Here is a 9,252-nt window from a genome sequence, read left to right as displayed (position 1 = left end):
CTTTAAATGGGTAATCTGTATGGTATGTGAATTATATCTCAACAAAGCTGGGAGACACTACCTTTTATGAGTGCTTTGTGTAATCTCTCTAGTTGTGTTCTCACCAGTGGTGGATGCAGTGTCAATCAGCAGCATTGGCTGGATATGAGTCCACTGTGGGCCAGCTCCTCTGCTGGTCCCTGGATGCAAAGGAATTCCACCTCAAGAAGCCAAGCACATCTTGTATCATCCAGGGGAAATAAGCATCAGCATCATTATAATACAAGATGCAAGGTTGGAAAATGGGGGTCCTTAGAAGATGGGGATGAGGAGCCAGAGATAAGCCTCAGAGAGGGGGAAAGATTACTTCCAGCTGAAACATTGGAAAAAGGCTTTGAGGAGAGGGAAACTGTATCCTTTCCGTTAAGATTGTGACAGGTGGTCATGGACGTGACCAGAAGGAGTCTAGATTAGACTTTAAGCTCCTTGAGAGGAGGACCGTGACTAATTCATTACTGGTCCCCAGCATAGGACCTGGCTTGAAGAAGGTGCATAGTAAACTTTGTGGAATGCATGAATATACAAATGAAAGAATGAGTGAAGGTATAAACAAAAGATTTACAGGGAAAGAAAACAGCATGAGCAAAGCATGGAAACAGAAGGGCACAGGACAGGTCTAGAAAATGCAAACTTGTCCAGTGTGGCTAACGCATAAGATTCATGATAAAGGTTTATGGAAGGAAAGTTCCTAAAGGGCTGCAGGAACCAGGTGATGGGAACTTACAATTATCTGCAACTGGGAGTCAATAAATGATTTTTAAGCAAAGCAATGGCATGGCCAAAGCTGTGCTTTAGAAAGATGGAGCTGTAAGTCTATGTGGAAGATGGATTAGAGTGGTCAGCCTGGAGTCTGGCAGACCAGTTCAGAGGCTATACAGGTAAAATTTGTTGGGGGCTAAACCAGGACAGTGGCAGTAGAGCCAAAGAAGGGATTAAGGCCAGAGACACTCAGCCCCTTTCCAAGCATTATAAAACTACAAAAACAAATGCATCTGGTGATAAATATTTCACCCATTCAACAGAACTATACACATTAGAGGATGCACTTGCCAATAAAAATATCAGTGGTTTGTGGTTTGAAGCTGCAACCACACTTGTTATAAAGATAATTGAAAGGAAAACTCCCATTTGGGGTAATAAGAGAGGAGGAAACCACAAGACCATAACCCCATTATGAGCAGAGTTCATCTACATAATGGGTGAACCCTGGACCATATTCATCCTCCCTTGGCTCTACCCACGATGGGCAACAATAACTCCAAGACTAAGCTTGAGGCAGAGATACCCTCTCTGTTTCAAGCCACCTGGTTAGCCACATAGGGTACTGGCAAGAACCTGGTCTGATTCCAGCTCTGTGCTAACCCATGCAGGACAATCTCTTGTGGAGGAAGTAAGAGGGAGACTTGTTCTAATTTAGAGACTTATAATTTGGTGGTTGAGACTATTAATGCTGGGGTTGGGCTGTGCCTGCCTGAACCCAGCTCTGCCACTTATTAGCTGTATGATCTTGAACAAATTGCTTAGCATCTCTGTGCTTTAGTTGTCTTGTCTCTAAACTGAGACTAGTGAATATGCTTAAAAACTGCCTAGTATTATAGTAAGCACCATATAAGTGTTTGCTATTTTTATTGTTATTATTACAATAAATAATGGCCAATGCTAGACAACAATGGAATGGGTTGTTCTCAAGTGGAGTGTTCCCCATCACCAAAGGCACACAAGCAGAGACAAGGCGGTTGTAGGGTTCAGCTTTGGACTGTGAGTTGTCAGTGCTAAAGAGATATTCAAGTAGTCTTATTCAGTATTACTCATTCAATTTATTTAACTCCACAAGCATTTGCTGAGCAGCTACTCTGTGCTGGATACCATGCTCAGCCCTGGAGATATTGGGATGAATCAGACAGCCTTAACCCTTAAGGACCTGAAAAGCTAGTGAGGATGGCAGGTGGGTATCACTTCTGGTGGGCTAAGTGCCAGAGCACCAGCACAGAGGAGGATCAGGGACAGCCAGAGGAGGGAGTCAGGCTTCCAAAAAGCTGCAATGGGAAGCTAGAGACCTCTGGACCATATTCAGGATCTAGGGATGCAGAGTGGGAAGACCTGCCCTTGCTGGTCTGTGAGTGGTGAAGATTTTGGCATCCAGAGCTGATGGCCCTGTCCTTAGTTGAGTCAGTTGTACACTTCCACTCCTTACTGCTTTTGGAAAGACAATTCTTGTAAGTCTTCAAGATGATTTTGAAACCTCTCCGTGCACATATTGTGTTGATAGATGCTCCACTATGATGTATTTGCCTGATTCTTTTTTTTCTTTTGGTTCAGGGAGGCTGAAATCTAAGTGTCTTCAGAAGGAGGATTTGTCTGGCCAGTCACAGAAAAAAGAGACTGCATTTCCTGGATTACTAAATGAATGCAGCTTAAGGCAACAGGATCAGGCTAATTTCTGTGTTGCTGGGTCCTTGTTCCAGAAAGAATCCCCCCTTGGTGTGTTTCTTCTCACAGATGTTTCCCTGTTGCGAATTGATGCCAACGATGTTCAAAGTGACCACATTAAGAAGTAAAGCCCCAGGGAACCAGGGGAGAAATAAAAACAAAAAAGAAAGCCACACACAGGTACTATTTACTAGATAATAAAGACAAATGTGTTCATACCCTGTCATCTCAGGCATGAGTCACCGTGGTAACGCACTTAGAGAGCAGGCCCTGTCAGGAAACCCTGCCAAGTTTCTCACTCTCCTTTCTGGCCTCCATTCTTACCTTCCTGCTCTTTTTGAGGCTTTGGTGAGGACTTTCAATTCTTTCTATGTTTTGTTAAGTATTCCTCTTTGAGCCAGGACCACAGCTGGGTTGGGAGGTGAGGGAGGTAGAAAGCAGGAAGATAAATGCAGTCACAGGTTTCCCCGAGACTGAATCAGGAGACTCAAGAACACATCTACTGCTCTATTTTCCTTGCCTGTTTCCCTTTTGTGCCCTGACCAAAATGACTAATGCTGCTTTGCTCTGGGCAAGCCCTCAAGCCTCTGTCACCCTGTGGGCTATATGCATTCTTCTTTTCTCCAAAGGAGTAATTTTTAGCTCGGTTGACTAACAGTGCAGACCCAACTATATGAAACTTGCTAACGAAAGTCAATACACCAAAGAAGAAGGAGTTACTGGCCAAAGAAGACCACAGTTACAAAAGCTGCCAAGAGTTACAGAATCTAGGGCCTATACAACATCTGAGCCGTAGGTCACATTCTCCAGCATTGAGGCTTGGAATGCTTTGTTGGGGAGGAGGTTCTCCGGATTAATTATTTTCAAAAGGTTACCTTGGGGGAAAACTGTGACCTTGTCCTCTAGAAATATTTCACCACATCAGAGATCATTAGGGCTGTGGAGTCCATAAGGGCCATCTAGTATGCGGGCTCTCAAATTTGGCTGCCCATTGCAGTGATGTAGGGGGTGGGGGGTGGGGCTTTACAAAATCCTGATGCTCAGATCTCACTCTGACCCCATGACACCAGAATCCCTGGGGGTGGGGCCTAAGCATTGGTATTTATTAAACACTCTGGGTGCTTCCCGGTACAGCCAAGTTTGGGAACCTGTAATCTAGACCCTTACCATTCCAAGTGTGATCTGTGGTGCCGCAGCACCACCAGAGATAATGGCATTTCTTATTAGACACGCACATTCTTTACTGTAATGGTAGACACATGCCATTATACATTTGTTCAAATTCAGAATGTACAACTCCAAGAGCAGCCCTAATGTGAACCGTGGACTTTGGGTGATGATGATGTGTCAATATAGCTTCATCAGTTGTAACAGATGCACTGCCCTGGTTGGGGACGTTAATAATGGGGGAGGATATGTATGTGTGGGAGCAGGGAGTATGTGGAAAATCTTTGTACTTTACTCTCAGTTTTACTGTGAACTTAATATTACTCCAAAGATAAAGTCTAAAAAAAAAAAAGAAATGCATATTCTTGGGTCCTACCATAGACCTGAGTCAAAATATGCATTTTAACAAGTTACCAAGAGAATTCTACATGCATTCAAATTTGATTTTTACTTTTCTTGAAAGATTGAAAAATCTGGCAACATGGGTCCCAAATTCTTTCTTTAAAACTACCAGCTGGAGTTGTATAGTAGCTGTCCTCTTTAAGAGAGATCTCCACACTCCAGTTTGCCTCAGTTTCATAACGGGCTAGGTTCATTAACTTCTATTACCTACCTGGGCCCAGAGAGATACTGAGTTTTTTTTAAATTGTGGTACAATATACATAAAATAAAATTGACCATTAGTGACATGTGGTACATTCACAATGTCCTGCAACCATCACCACCATCTAGTTCCAGAACATTTTTATTGTCTCAGAAGGAAACCCCTTATCTATTAAGCACTCACTCCCCGGTTCCTCTTCCTTTCAGCCCATGGCAACTACTAATCTGCTTTCTGTCACTGTAGGTTTGCTTATTCTGAATGTTTCATGTAAATGGAATCATACACTCTGTGGCATTTCATGTCTGGCTTCTTTCACTTAGCATCATATTTTCAAGGTTTATCCATGTTGTAGCATATGTCAGTACTTCATTCTTTTTTATGGCTGAATAATATTTCTTTGTATGGATATACTATATTTTGTTTATCCATTTATCAGTTGATGGGCAGTTGGGTAGTTTCCAGCTTTTGGTTATTGTGAATAGTGCTACATGAACGTTTGTGTGCAAGTTTTTGTTTGCACACCTGTTTTTAGTCTTGTGGGAACATGCTCATGAGTGGAATTACTGACTCATATGGTAATCCTATGTTTCGTGTTTTGAGGGACAAACTGTTTTCCATGGCAGCTGCACTAGTTTACATTACCCACCAATAATGTACGAGGGTTCCAATTTTTTTTACATCTTTGCCAATACTTCTTTTCTTTTCTTTCTTTTGTTCTTTTTTTAAATTCTAGCCATCATCATTAAAGACCATAAAGGCCACTTTGATTAAGTCTCTTTGGGAGGTTTGAGGGCCATCTTCTAGTTTTTTAAGTTTCTTTCAGACATTGGGGGCTGACTGGGAAATGAAGTGTAAATGGGTAGGTGGATTCTGCCCTCATCAGTATCAGGGCTTAAGGTGGTATAATTAGTTATGGCCTCTGAAATGCGGGAGAAGAAGAGAGCAGGGTTTTCACTGGGGCCTTGGGTGATTTCTTTTATCTTTTCATAGTTTACAGCCTTAATGGCAGCTTTATCCACGCCAGCTAGGAGGCATGATATCATATGGCTTCGTTTCTGTCTGTCTGAGGAAACTGCTTCATAATCCCAATTGGGGTCAGTTCTGGGGACAGCTAGGGTCCCTATAAGGTTATGGGCAGCATCTTGTTGGTGGAGGGTGTCTGCATGGGCCTGGGTGGTTGTCAGGATACATTCCCTGTCATCTGGGGTGAGGGAGGAGGAGAGGATGACATAAATGTCATGCCAGGTAAGGTCATAAGATTCAGTGACATACAGAAATTCCTTGCGGGAGGAGGTGGGGTCGGTGGAAAAGGAGCCAAGTCTCTTTTTAAGCTGGGAGAAGTTGGCTAGGGAGAAGGGAACATGAGCTTGGACTATGCCTTCGGCCCTGACACCTTTCTCAAGGGAAGGACTTTGTAAGATCTTTGGTTGTGGGAGTGACCTTTGGCAGAAGGGGGTTGGGTGCAAGACTGGGTGTGCAGTGGAGAAGGAAGGTTGGGATGGAGGACCGGGATAAGGGGGTGGGGGAGCGGAGCCGAAGGAGAAGGAGGAGGGGATGGTGGTGGGAGGGGGACTGAGAGAGGGGGTTTGTTGGCAGGGTTGAAATTAGAGGAGGAAGGCTTGCCTGGAGGTGTGAGGTGGTATCTCACTGTGCCTTAATTTGCATTTCCCTAATGACTAATGATGAATATATTTTCATTTTCATGTGTTTGTTGGCCATCAGTACATCCTCTTCGGAAAAATGTCAATTTAAGTCCCTTGCTCATTTTTAAAATGGGTTGTCTTTCTGTTGTTGAGCTGAAAGTTTTTGTTATAAATTCTGGATACTAGGCCCTTATTGGATATCTGATTTGCAAATATTTTCTCCCATTCTGTGAGGTTTTTACCCCCATTTTCTTCATAGTGTTCTTTGACGTAGAAAAGTTTTCAATTTTTTTTGACCTCTAAACTTTTTATTGGCCTCTTGCTCCCCAAAGGGTACCCTGCTTCTGCTGGCTTAATGTCTCAGAACTTTGGTGTCATTGATCAGACACCACTTTGCCATCCATTATCCGGCGGGTGGTGGTCTTTTGGATGGTTTGCATGGAGTTGCTGCTGTCCAGGGCATCACCAAGATTGAAGTCCTTGCCATCTTCCAGCAGGCAGCAGTAGGCAGCGCTCTCAGCCTCCAGCTTGACCTTGATGTTCAGCAGGGCCTTGTACTCTTGGGCCTGGCACTGTCCCTCTGCCCAGGTCTGTGCCAGCTCTGACTCCAGGCGCAGCAGGATCCTGTTGAGCTGCTCCCTCTGCAAGGCATAGCGGGCCTCCACCTCCCTCAGGCTGTTCTCCAAGCTGGCCTTCAGATTTCTCATGGAGTCCAGGTTGATCTTCAAGGACTGGACTGTACATCTCAGCTCCATGAGCATCATCCCAGCAGCTCCAACCTCAGTGGACTGTGTGGTGACCACTGAGGTGCTCTCCTCAATCTGCTGAGACCAGTATTTGTCCAGCTCCTCTCAGTTCTTCCGAGCCAGCTTGTCATATTGGGGCCAGACGTCTGCCATGATCTTGGCAAGGTCCTGAGATTTGGGGGCATCTACCTCCATGGTCAACCCAGAGCTGGCAATCTGGGCTTGTAGGCCTTTTGTAATGCCCAACCTCGTTTTTCCTTTTTCACCTAGCCTTGTTTCCACCTGAAGCGACTAGACTCTCCCTTAGCTAAGAGAACCAGACAAACTCCATCTTGGCTCTTTCACTGGCAGCCCCTTCCTCAAGGACTTAACTCGTGCAAGCTGACTCCCAGCACATCCAAGAATGCAATTAACTGATAAGAGACTGTGGCAAGCTATATCCGCAGTCCCCAAGAATTCATCTGATTGACAACGCCCAAAGCCCTGTGTCTATCACCTTGTAACAGTCTTAAAGCCCCTGCACCTGGAACTGTTTACTTTCCTGTAACCATTTATCCTTTTAACTTTTTGACTACTTAACTTCTGTAAAATTGTTTTAACTAGACCCCCCTCCCCTTTCTAAACCAAGGTATTAAAGTTAATCAAGCCCCTTCCTCGGGGCCGAGAGAATTTTGAGCATTAGCCGTCTCTCGGTCACTGGCTAATAAAGGACTCTTAATTCGTCTCAAAGTGTGGCGTTTTTCTAACTCGCTCGGGTACAACACTTCTACTTCCTCTTCGTGGTTCTTCTTCATGAAGAGCAGCTCCTCTTTGAGAGCTTCTATCTCTGTCTCCAGCTGCAGCCGAGTGACACTGGTGTCATCAGTGACCTCTGGAGCCCATGGATGTGGCTCTCCACAGACTGGTGCATGGCCAGCTCTGTCTCATACTTGACTCTAAAGCCATCAGCAGCAAGACCAGCATTGTCAATCTGCAGAACAATGCAGGCATTGTCCACAGTATTTGTGAAGATCTGAGTCCTCAGGCACTCAATGGTGTCGAAGTAATGGCTCCAGTCTCTGACCTGGGGTCCCTTCTTCTACAGGTGCTCCTGGATTTTACTCTCCAGCTTCCAGTTCTTGGTCTCCAGCCTCCTCACTCTGTCCAGGTAGGAGGCCAGGCAGTTGTTCAGGTTCTGCATGGTCTCCTTCTTGTTCTGGATGCCTCCCATTCCTGCCAGAACCCCAGCCATCCCCATGGCCAGGCCCCCGGAACCCATGCTGCTCAGGTAGCTGGTGGAGCCGGACATGGAGATCTGGGAACCAGAGCCCCCGTGCCTGCACAGACGCTGGCTATGCTGCTGACCAGCCGGGCACCGTAGCTGGGCGCCTGGACAGAACCCAGGGACCGGTAGTTGATGGAGAAGGTGGAGCGAGTGGTGAAGCTTATGCTGTCCAGGGAGGAGAGTGAGAGGACAGGACTCAGGCTTTGCTGACGTAATTTTTTTTTGAGACAGGATGTTACTGTGTTGCCCAGGCTGGAGTGTAGTGGTGCCATCACAGCTCACTGCAGCCTTGACCTCCTGAGATGGGTTCTTGTTACATTGCCCAGGTTGGTCTTGAACTCCCGGTCTCAAGCAATCCTTCTGTGTTAGCCTCCCAAAGTGCTGGGATTACAGACATGAGCCACTGCACCTTGCCAATTATTATTATTTTTTAATAGTGACGGGGTCTCACTGTGTTGCCTCAGCTTGTCTTGAACTCATGACCTCAATTGATCCTCCTGCCTTGGCCTCCCAAAGTGTTGAGATTACAGGTGTGAACCACCGAGCCCAGCCTAGTTTTTAATTTTAATGAAGTCCAGTTTTTTCTCTTTTGTTGCTTGTGCTTTTGGTGTTATGGAATTTGAAATATTTTCACCTGGGCAAGATCGATGGACAGGGAGAAAGAAGGATCTGAGGGGAAGAGAGATGGGGATGGCTTGAGATTTCTATCTCCAATTCAACCAGAAGATTTCAGCATGTAACTGCTTTATACAAGGTTTTGCAGCTTTATGTATATATGACCGATAAATTAGAACACTGAATTGTGTTTCTGAAACGTTAACTATTGAATATTAGTGGGAAACATCAGTGTGTGAGGTTGTCTTTCTAAAAGCCAGTCCTAAATGGTATATGTAGTAATTAGAAGTTAATGTTTTCTGGTTTCAATTAAGCATTATTTGTAACAAAGGGAAAGCATACATTTTTGGGAAAGCCTGCTATGTTTCTTTTGTTACACTAGCCACACTTTTGGGAAGTCAGGATATTTGGCCCAGATCCAAATCCACTGTCTACCTGGCAGTAGCTCATCCTCACTGAAGGAATATTCCATGGGAAAGATAGCCAACCTTATGCATATCAGCCTTGGACCAAGTGCTGCATTTGCCTGAGGTCACACAGCAAGTTAACTGGGAGTTTCAACCCAGGTCTTCTCATTTTAAATCTAAGGCTGCCTCTCTAGGCCGTGTATCTAACATAAAATCAGGACTATCATCTGTTGGGCTCTATGACTGGCACTACTACTACTCACTGTTATCATTTTTTGAGGTCTTCTACGTGCCAGGTTATTGTCCTGGCAATCTAATCCTCCCAACGACTCAGTAA

At 45.0% G+C, this 9,252-nt stretch overlaps 1 pseudogene; it reads right to left on the bottom strand.

Moving 5' to 3' along the window:
* Nucleotides 1-6,235: 6,235 nt before the first annotated feature.
* Nucleotides 6,236-8,958, bottom strand: LOC129043524 (keratin, type I cytoskeletal 18-like; annotated as a pseudogene).
* Nucleotides 8,959-9,252: the final 294 nt, after the last annotated feature.

The sequence above is a fragment of the Pongo pygmaeus genome, chromosome 13 (genome assembly GCF_028885625.2).
Source record: "Pongo pygmaeus isolate AG05252 chromosome 13, NHGRI_mPonPyg2-v2.0_pri, whole genome shotgun sequence".
In the NCBI taxonomy this organism is placed as follows: Eukaryota; Metazoa; Chordata; class Mammalia; order Primates; family Hominidae; genus Pongo; species Pongo pygmaeus.
This window is presented reverse-complemented; position numbering and strand designations above follow the sequence as displayed.